Source organism: Mus caroli, unplaced genomic scaffold (assembly GCF_978045245.1).
Source record: "Mus caroli unplaced genomic scaffold, Mus_caroli_1 scaffold_4, whole genome shotgun sequence".
In the NCBI taxonomy this organism is placed as follows: Eukaryota; Metazoa; Chordata; class Mammalia; order Rodentia; family Muridae; genus Mus; species Mus caroli.
The window spans coordinates 152,860,513-152,871,023 of record NW_028227259.1 but is presented as its reverse complement, the minus strand read 5'-3'; the positions used below and the strand labels follow the sequence as shown (position 1 = coordinate 152,871,023).

At 49.2% G+C, this 10,511-nt stretch overlaps 1 long non-coding RNA gene across 1 annotated transcript; it reads left to right on the top strand.

Moving 5' to 3' along the window:
* The first annotated feature begins 275 nt into the window (after positions 1–275).
* Positions 276–8,820, top strand: LOC147005413 (uncharacterized). The gene is made up of 5 exons (XR_015047028.1): positions 276–747; positions 1,022–1,919; positions 2,221–2,298; positions 4,286–4,330; positions 8,020–8,820. It is a non-coding gene; the product is annotated as an uncharacterized LOC147005413 (long non-coding RNA).
* Positions 8,821–10,511: the final 1,691 nt, after the last annotated feature.

The window sequence follows — 10,511 nt, the reverse complement described above, 5'->3', positions numbered from 1 at the left end:
GTGCTGGGATAAAAGGCATGAGCCACCATTGTGGGAAGCGGGTACAGCTGCAAGGGCCAAGTTGTTTACTGCCTTGCCCGAGCATGCGCAGTGAGGCTGCATGTGTGGGCTGCCTGCCAGGCTGGACTGTTCCTCCTGATCCAGACCTGTCAGCCTATCTGTGAACGACCTAAGCTCGTGCCTGGAGCATGTGTGAATTCTGATTGGATGAGGTGGGGTGGAGCTAGATGAGGTCAGTAGACAGTAGAAGAAGGAGTATAGTTTTAGCCCTTGCCATGAGTAGAAGTAGTAGTAAGAGAAGCTGTTGTTGCCTGGAGTTAGGAATATAGCCTTGCCCTAAGTAGAAGGAGTTTAGCCCTTGCTTCGAGAAGGACAGAGGAAGAAGAGGCTGCTGGGGAAAAGAGCTGTAAAAGAAAAAGCCACAAGTAAAGACGTGGATGCGTGAACCCGCCTTGGTGTCTGAGTCGTTCCTGTCCCCCGCCTCTGGCTCGAAGGACCGGGACACATCATGCCCAGCTTTTCTGCCATATTTTGAGCTGGGTATTCTGAGGAGCTCTGAGACATCCTTTGTAAAAGGAATTTGCATCCATAAAGAAGCCATACTCCTGAAGTATAGAGGCAGACGGCTCTAGACAACGCTATCGTTTGAGAGACACCAGTCTGTGTAAGGAGACACTTCTGCTCCTCCAGTTCCTGAAACTGAGCCTCTATTTCTCCCTGGAACTCAGCACACTATAGAAGCTTTAGGTATCCGACCCTTCCCAAAGTTTGTGTTTGCAGGAGGAAGAACTCTGGTGTCTATTTGCGTCATCAAATATGGCCTTTTCCCCTATAATCTGTCTTATCAATCTATCAGTTTATCTCATAGCTTGCCGAAGACTACCTGTGTGGAAGAAAGCCGTTTTGTTGTTGTTTCCCTGGTTTTCAAGTAATGAACCTAAGATGGATGGAAGAAAATGATATTTTCCCATCTCGCATTCTTAAACATTTACAGGCAACTCTAATTTATTTTCTTTCTTAGTACTTGCTACCAACTCGGCACGCCTGAGAAGAGGAAACCTCAGGCGAGGACTTGCCTCTATCAGATTGGCCTGTCGCCCTGGCTGTGGGGCATTTTCTTGATTGCTAATCAGTGGAGGAGAGTACAGCCCACTGTGGGCGGTTCCATCCCTAGGCAGGTGGGCCTGGACTTGTAAGTATGAAAACACAAGGCAGAAAGCAGGTAAGCTAGCAAGCCCCCCTGCTCCATGTTCTGCTCCAGTTCCAGCCTTGAGCTCATTAAAGCCCTGGCTCCCTTGATGACAGACGGTAGTCAGAGAGACGCTAGAAACCCTTTCTTCTCCCTAGATGCCTTAGGTCAGGGTTTGATCACAGAAGTAGAAAGCTGCCTAGAACAATCCCCGAAGAAGACTAGTGAGCCTTTCTTAAATTCACAGTGCTGCGGGCGGTGCCCAGAGCCTTGCCACCTGCACCCTAATGCTGAGCTCCACCCTCAGACCTTGGGCACATTTGAGACAGACACTGACTGGACTTGAACTTTTGATCCTCCTGCCTCTCCGCACCCCCCGCCCCCGCCACACACACACCAGCTTTGCCCCCTGAGTCCTAGGATTGTGAGTGAACAGAGCCATGCCCAGTTAAAGTTCTCACCAGGATTACTCATGAGTCCTTAGACATTACAGCATCGTTTGCCAGCTTTGTTCTCTTGTACTTTTCAGCTTAAAATCTTACGTCTAAATCTATTGCTCAATTACGCATCAAATGAGTAAGAAGCCTGACCCTCCCATGTTGCCTTCTAGACATGACTAAGGGGATAAGCCATGTTGCCATCATCCCAATTCTTAATTCTACCGTTCTCAGAGTGAACATTTCTTACCTACTAAGCAGGACACTGACTCTAGGCCAGTGTTTCTCAACCTGTGAGTCTCGACCCCTTTTGGGTTTTGCCTATCAGATCTCCTGCATATCAAATATTTATATTGCAAATTGTAACAGTAGAAAAATTTTCAGTTATGCAGTAGCAGTGAAATGATTTTATGGTTGGCAGGGGGGGAGGGGGGGTCACCCCAGCATAATGAACTGTGTTAAAGGGTCACAGCGTTAATTTGGTTGAGAGCCACTAGGGTCTAGTAAGTTGAGGCCTCCATGTCAACAGGGCGGGGTTAGACACCTGCTGTGGAGTCTTTTGGCCATGAAACAAAACTTAATTTGTATTCCCAGAGCTGTTTGTGACGCAGTGGAGTGTAACTATGACGCTGAGCCACGTGAAAACACCCTCAGCTAATTCTGCCATCTCAGGTAGGCCTTCCTCCCCCAAAGTGAGCAGACCCCCCAGCTGATTGACTGATGTTACATCACTGTGAAAAAAAAAATTCACATTCTTTGGCACACTCCCTATGTCTCATTCCTGTCTGTCTCTAAGGCCCCTGTCGTAGGGTTCTACTGCTATGAACAGACACCATGACCAAGGCAACTCTTACAAAGACACTTAATTGGGGCTGGCTTACAGGTTGAGTCCATTATCATCAAGGCAGTAACATGGCAGCATCCAGGCAGGCACGGTGCAGGAGGAGCCGAGAGTTCTACATCTTCATCTGAAGGCTACTAGTGGAAGACTGGTTTCCTGGCAGCTAGGATGAGGGTCTTAAAGCCCACACCCACAGTGACACACCTACTCCAACAAGGCCACACCTCCAAATAGTGCCACTTCCTGGGCCAAGTGTATTCAAACCACCACAGCTCCTTTAAGGCCCTAGCCAGAATAAAATACAACCTAAAAGTCACAGTGTAGAGGAGCCACAGCCAAGTGGTTTCTCTCTGACCCACAGCTTAGTGGGTCACTCGATCCTTTCCTTGTGGCCTCTGGAGAGCCGGCTCGTCTTGGAAGGGGAGCGCTTTATGACCTGCTTTGGGGTAGGAGGATATTTTTCAGGGGTGGGGGGCTATTTTTCCAGGTTTTCTGACCTGCTCGGGGTAGAAGGGAAGAACAGGTGGGATGGTACCCAGCTTCTGCTGTCTTCCTGACAATGCATGGGCTGCATTTGGGGAAGCATGACTTGAACTCAAAGCCTGCTGACGCTGATGACCAGGAGATGTGCTGTGAGACTCCTCGGGTGTGGGGTGGGGTCTGTGTCTTCCAAAAGTTAGTTCATATGAGTTAGTTCATATAGTGTGTAGCATATGAGGACAGCTAAGACCACAGCGCACACACACCCCACTTAGAATAGCACGCATATGGTAGCATACCATAGTACTATTCTGGGCTGTCTGTTAACCGTACACGCTGCTGACAGACGTTATTTAAACATGTCCGGGATGCCAGACTCTTCTTCAGAGCCACCGTTTCTGCTCCATTTTTCAAACCAACTCAATTTAACGGAGGACCGCCATTTGTAGCATCCCTTGTGCGCAGGGTGGCCACTAACCCAGCCATGGTCAGTTAGATGCAAGTGGGGGCAGACTGACTGAGACTTCTGGGAATGCTGTTTTCTAGGGGGAAAGTGGGGGGGAGGTTGTCTATCCTTCTTCTTCCTTCAAGCAGATATGGTGCCTGGGGTGCTCTGCAGGCATGGGGTGGGGGTGAGACAGGTTATGAGCAAGATGGCCAACCCAAAGACATGGGAGATAGTTAAGTAGATTCATCATATTCACTCTGGGGCATCTCCCTTTGGCTTTATCACCTGGCCATAAGTATCCCTGTGTTGTTAAAGCCCACACAGTCAGATTTCAGTTAAATGCCAGAAAATCCATTCTAAAGGACTTGAGACTATTTCTTTATCGGTGTGGGTCATACTCACTTAACTAATCCTCGAGGGTTGAAAATGGTGTGACCTTAAAAAAAGAAAGCTTAATGAGGCTTTTATCCACACAGGAGACTATTTTCTGCAAGATAAATTCCTATACTTTTGAGCCTTGGGGTCAAAGGGTAGATGTATTCAGTTTTTTTAAAGATTTATTTTTAATTGTGCGTAGGTGCATGTGTCTTGGGGTGCAGGGGTATGTAGGTACGGGCAGATGACTTAGATTCCCAAAGCAAGAGTCTCAGGCATTGTGGGTGCTGGGAACTGAACTCAGTCCTCTGCAAGAGTGGTATATAACCTTAACTGATGAGTCTACTCTCCAGCCATGTCTTCCAATCTAATCAATACTGTTCAGTTTCCTGCTGGAGAATTCTTAATGCACAAGGGCAAGGGTCACTCAGATGATGGCTTCAGGACATATAGAATTCAAAAGCTTGACTCTTTCAGATCATCTCCTGGAGAACGGTTTTTCTTTTCTTCCTTAGGAATAGAGGGGCTTCAGCGGGTCCTTCAACCGAGAACAAGATACGGTAAGGCTTTCTTCCTGAGAGAGGGGTGTAGGGAAGAAAGACAAAAGCGGAACTGTGTGCTGCTCCTTTCCCAGGATTCCCCTCAGGGTGCTCTCAGGTACCAAGTGTGGTGCAGGAAAGAGTTGGACATTGTAACAGTTAGAATTAAGGTCCTTAAAAAGGAGATTCTAGAGGGGCTAGAGAGATGGCTCTGTGGTTAGGAACACTGGCTGCTCTTCCAAAGGGCCTGGTGGCTCCCAACCATGTGAAAGTGCCTGGGAATCTCCAGTTCCTGGGAATCTGACGCCCCCTTCTGGCCTCTATGGGTATTGCATGCATGTGGTGCACTGACATTAATGCAGGCAAACATTCATACACATAAAATAAAAATAAATCTTTGAAAAGAGAGAAAGAGGGGCTGGAGAGATGGTTCAGTAGTTAAGAGAATTGGCTATGTCCCTGCCCCACCCATCCTTCTGTCGGGCTTCTTGCCTCAGCTTGCCGCTCTGTGAATTTTCTCCTGCTCACCCAGAGCTCTGTGGCTGGGGTCACCCTTCCCACCTGCCTTGCCAGGTCGCCCTCCTCAACACCCCCACTGTTGCCTCGTCTCCCCTGTCCCCAGTCAGGTCCCATGTGCTCCCACCTGCCCACTCTGCCTGCCACTCATACCTTGGACTCTTTGAGGGTGACTGGAAAGGAAAAGCAAGACCATGTCGACATCTAACTTTCCCGTGAAACCCGCGCAGCCGCGGGTCCTAGCACAGAGCCTGGGTTCAGTGTTTACAAAGCTGCTGTTACCTGCTTCCTGCTCTTCCAGCAAGTTCTATGAACCGAACGAACTACAGTTCCCTTCAGGCTTCTCGAACTCAGTTCCTGTGCTTCTTGCAAGTCCTTCTGCCCAGAGCGCTATTCTCTCCCCCACTGGGCTTTCCCCAATTCAATCAGTTTATGAACTAAACTTCATTTCCGTGGGGCAGCTCTTTGAGCTCCCCGCACCCGGAAGTCTCCAGTGGCCCCGGAAGTCTCCCCTGGCACTATCCCATTTCCTTCGGCTCTTCAGCATCACACACATCATGCCTTCACGTCTGCGCTCCTCTCTAGCCTGCAAAATGATCGACAGATGGGGACCACTGTGTCTCTGGAGCCTACCTCATAGTAGGTGCTCAATAAGTATTTGCCACTTGAATGGCTCTTCTGGGTGCGTAGTAAACACTTGGTAAGAGTAAGCTGGATCATCGAAGGTCCATTTCTGCTCCAGCCACTGTAAGCCTTTATCAACTCAAAACAGGAATTTGTCAATGACACCCGCTTCCTGCCCTCCATTTTGGCTGCAGAACACATCCAGATTAACTGTCACAAAGCGCCACACTCATCAGGTAATTCTAAAGGAAATTTATCCACAGCTTCCCAATAAATTCTGAGCAAACCTCCCGCCCTCTGTGGCTGGGTCTGGGCCTACAGAATTGCTGGCTTGGAGCCTGGCGTTGTGATGTCAGCCTTCAGAGTTTCTGAGAGCTAGCCAAGTGTCTGCCCAGTGCTGTTTGTTTGCAGAACTGGCTCCCTCTCCTAAGCGCCCTGTTTGCACAGGGGTGTTTGCAGCTAGCCACAGCCTGTGATTAAATCGAAAGCGGCTTGGTGTTTGAACTTGGTCATTCCTGAAGGTCACCAGTGGGCGGTCTCCAGGAGGTCAGCAGCTGCATACACGAGGCCTTTCAATGACCCCTAATTAACATCTTACTTGGGAGGACAGAAAAGAAACAGAGGTGGTGTTTGGCATGTGTCTGGGTGGCTGAGTTATGACACTTTCAAACTTTAAGTGATTATCTGTCTGATAATTTTTTTTTTTTTAATGAGGAAGCCTGCTGTCCTTGGGCCCAGAAATATCTGGGTCTGGCTTTTCTAGACATACAAGGTGCTGTCTCGGCAAATTGTGGCTGTAGCTTGTGCAGATGGGAGGTGACACACCACTGGCTTCTTTTCAGCCTTGGGTATAATTGTTGGTGCGGGTGTTGTCTATGGCCCTGTTTACAAGCTGCTGGCAGCTTGTATTAAACACCCCTGGGCGCTTCCTCTGCCAGGATGTGTCCATCTGGAAACAGGTGGGGGAATTATACACTCAAGGTTGAAAACCTTGGCAACACACACACACACACACACACACACACACACACACACACACAAGGCCTAGCTATTTGAAGCTCTTTCTTCTACCGAGAAGGAAGTCAGGTGATAGCACAGACCTTTTGACGCCGGCTCTCCGTCTGCACTCAACAGTGAGTTTGAGCAATTTCTGTAGCTTGTACAGCCTCTAATTTCTCCATCAGTCTGCTGCAGATGATACTTGTCGTGGAGCTATTCCTGGGGAGTAAACTACAATGGCTTGGACTAGTGTTTGCCTGGGACATGGGAAGAGCCGCCATTACCGTTACCCCTCGGGGAGACAGAGCTGAACTGTAATTGGGTTTTAAGTCTGACTGCTGGTTCCGAATAGGGAGGGGGCGTAACTGTGCTTACAGCCTCCGATGAGACGTGTCTGTGTGCCAGGTGTGTGCCAATAGCAGACTGGTTCTCAGGAGCTGCTGGGACCTGAGGGAGGAATAGACGTGTTTCACCTGTATCTAGAGCCACCCTACCCCATCCTTGAAGGGGCTTCTAGGCTCATTAACTCACCAAAGGTCACCATCTCTCCCTGCCTCCCTTCCCCTATACACTCCAATGTGGGAGACTTAAAATGCTGAATTTATTTCTGAACGATGGTTTCTGCTCCTCTTCCTCTGCTGGCTGTCTCCAACCTAAGTATCACTACGACTATGCCAGGGGCCCCACCCCATGCAACACACACACAAACTGTGCCTGTGACCAGGGCTTTCATGATTGCTTGGCTGAGGAGATCTTTTGGGAAAGCACTTGATCCACGGGGACATGTGGGCCTTTGACCCCGCAGGTTCTTAATAAGGGCAAGAACTGTTTGATGTATTGCACAGATGACTTAGCCGATTCGGCTTTGGAAAAACCTGGAGTTGCTTGTAGAAGTTTCCACTCGCAGCATCTTAAAGGCCACACTTGACACCTGGCAAGAGATGCCCAACTAGACCTCCCCTACCCTGAAGCTGGACCAGAGTTAGAAGCCACATTGGGTGTATTGGTGGTGGTGACAGCATCCTTGGTGTCTGTGGACCATGTATGCCCTTTGTGTTAGGAACTTGTTATTTACATCGACTTCTTCTCAATAACAAACCAGTTAGCCACGCCCATTAGCCTCCTTCAGATGAGGAAGCTGAAGCTCGCAGACCTTAACCAACCCCCTGGTTAAGGGGTTAGTAAGGTCTGAGTCAGACCGGAAACCACCCACGTCTGGGCACATTCGGACACTCCAAGCTTAGCATAGTTCTGGGATGGCATCCTGGTGTTCCTTCCCACTGGTAGCTAGTGTTGTGAAATGCATCAGAGAGGTGCGGTCTGAGAGGCTCACTCCCACAGAGCCTCTGCGCACCCTTCCTGTGCAGCTTGCTTTGTCTGCATCTCTACTGCCAGTGGCTTGGATTCCCCAAGGCTGTTCTAGTCTCAACTTTCCCAGGCTGTCTGTGTCCCACCTCCAGGCGTCCCCACCAGAGCCATCCCAGCACAGCTGAGGTGCCATGTCTAGCATGTGCCTCCTTCTTGGGGTCCCAAGTCCATAGAAATCGCCTTCTTCTTCCCCTTATCTTCAGGTCCCAACTGCTTGACAATCTCCATTCTTCCTACTGCAATGGCTGTTTCCGACTCCTGGTCCTTAACAATGTGCCCTGCGGTCACAGGAAGTCCTCTTCTGCCACCTGTCGCAGCCATGGAGAGGAAGGGTGCGAGAGATCCCGTTCCATACGACCAGTCTGCACCTTTGATTAGGCTTGATTATGAGAGTACATAGTATAGTAGGTTAGACAGGGGCCACTGTGTTTGATAACAAATAAAGAAGAGAAGTCGCTGGGTGGTGGTGGCGCAGGTATTTAATCTCAGGATGCAGAGGCAGAGGTGGAGGAGGAGGCAGAGGCAGATCTCCAGTTTGAGGCCAGCCAGAGGGGGAGGGGGGGCATAGCCAGAAAATCATTTAGCAGTTAATACAGCTGTTGAATATGTAAATTGCACCTCTGTGTAATTATTATACAGTGAGAACAACTGAAATTTTAGCTTATTATTGATTCTTTGTGGGTTTCACGTCATACACCCCAATCCCACTCATCCTCTGTCCTTTCCTATCCACCCTCCGCCCTTGCAACCCCTGGAAAGAAAATTCAGATAAAATCTTGTGGTGGAAGCTGTAGTGTGTCACAGTGTGTCCCCCAGTACACCGTTTTGTCCACACCTCTTCACTTGCAAATGTTCATTGTGATGAGTCATTGGTCTGGTTTGAGACCTCTGGCTTCTGCTACTCCGTTAAAGCTGAATCCTCACGGGACTCCTCTCAGACACCCCGTTGTTGCCCTGTACCAAGGTGTTCCTGCAGCTTTGGGTCAGCAGGACTGGCCCCTTCACTCCCTCCAGCAGTTCATAGATGGGGTAGATTTGGGGTGGGCCAACTCAGTGCCTTGGTTCTGGGGCTGGGTGGTATCGAGTTGGTCAGCCTGACAGCTCTCCGAAACCCACACCACCAGAGCCAGCTGGACTGTGCTGCCCAGGCGAGGTGCAGGGCCAGCTCTCCTCATGTGGCTGTGAACGACTTATTCTTATAGCTGTAGATTAGCGTCTCTTTCAATCCTCACCAGAAAAACTTCCTTCTGTTGTAGATGACAATGAACACAGAGTCCCACTACCAGTCATGGTGCAGAGGATAGGAGACGAGGGCGTGCTCATCTCTAAATGGAGCATCCACATCATTACCAACCTCCCAAGGCCCAGGGACCACTGTAGAGGAGGGGATGGAAAGGGTGTAAGAGCCAGAGGCAGTGGATGATGACAAAGGGACAGGAGGACAGTGGCAAGGAGGAACTCATGTGGTTGTCACAGCACGAACAAGACTTGTGCAAGCTCAAACCATGGAAATCCCAGCATTGATGTGGGGGTGGGGGATGGAATGGGGATGGGTCATGGGGGATGGAATAGGGTGGGGGATGGGATAGGGTGGGGGATGGGGAGTGAGGGTGGGGATGGGACTTGGGGGTGAGGAATGGAATGAGGGTGGGGGATGGGATGGGGATTGGGGGTGGGGAATGGGCTATGGGGGTGGGGAATGGGATGAGGGTGGGGGATGGAATGGGGGATGAGGCATGGGGGTAGAGGATGAGGGCGGGGGTGGGGAAGTGAGTAATCCCCAACTAGCTGGGGAGTTCCACCCCCTAACTGGGGAGTTATTGGTTAATTGATAGCTGCCAAGGGAAAGGAGTAGTTTTCTTTAAGGGCTTGGCCACTGAGAGGTTGATCATACTCCAGAGAACCACACACCCAACAGTGTATATACCACAACATGAGCCAGACTTGATGAATTAATAAATGAGAACACAGGGAGCTGGTGAGATGGCTCAGTGGGTAAGAGCACCCGACTGCTCTTCTGAAAGTCCAGAGTTCAAATCCCAGCAACCACATGGTGGCTCACAACCATCCGTAATAAGAGATCTGACTCCCTCTTCTGGAGTGTCTGAAGACAGCTACAGTGTACTTACATATAATAAATAAATAAATAAGAACACAGAATTGAGTGGGTATGAGATGGGGCAGGGGGTGGATCTTGGGAGTAGTTTGGGGAGGGGGTGAATATGCTAAACATTACATATATATGTGTGTATATATACATATATATGCACATATGTATATACATGTACATATATATATACATAGAGAATTATACACACATACACACACACACACACACACACACACACACACAGCTTGATGTTCAGTGGTTAAGTGCGCTGGCTGGCGTTTCGGAGGACCCAAGTTTGAATCCCAACACCCACATGGCAGGTGTGTTAATCCCAATAGATTTATTGTAATTTTTATTTATTTATAGACTCTGCCTTATATAATCTCATGCTTCTTGGACAGATATTAATAACTGTATTGATTTAGCCACAGCTAAAATCCCTGCTGTAGGCCATGCTGGTCTGTGCTAGCATATCTGTAGTTTTCTGGGAACTTTCCGGAGAGAGTTCATGCCCCTGAGAGTGGGTCAGAGGGACTTTCTTCACTGTCAGTGGGTCAGGCTTTCTTCACTGTCTCTTTAACTAAG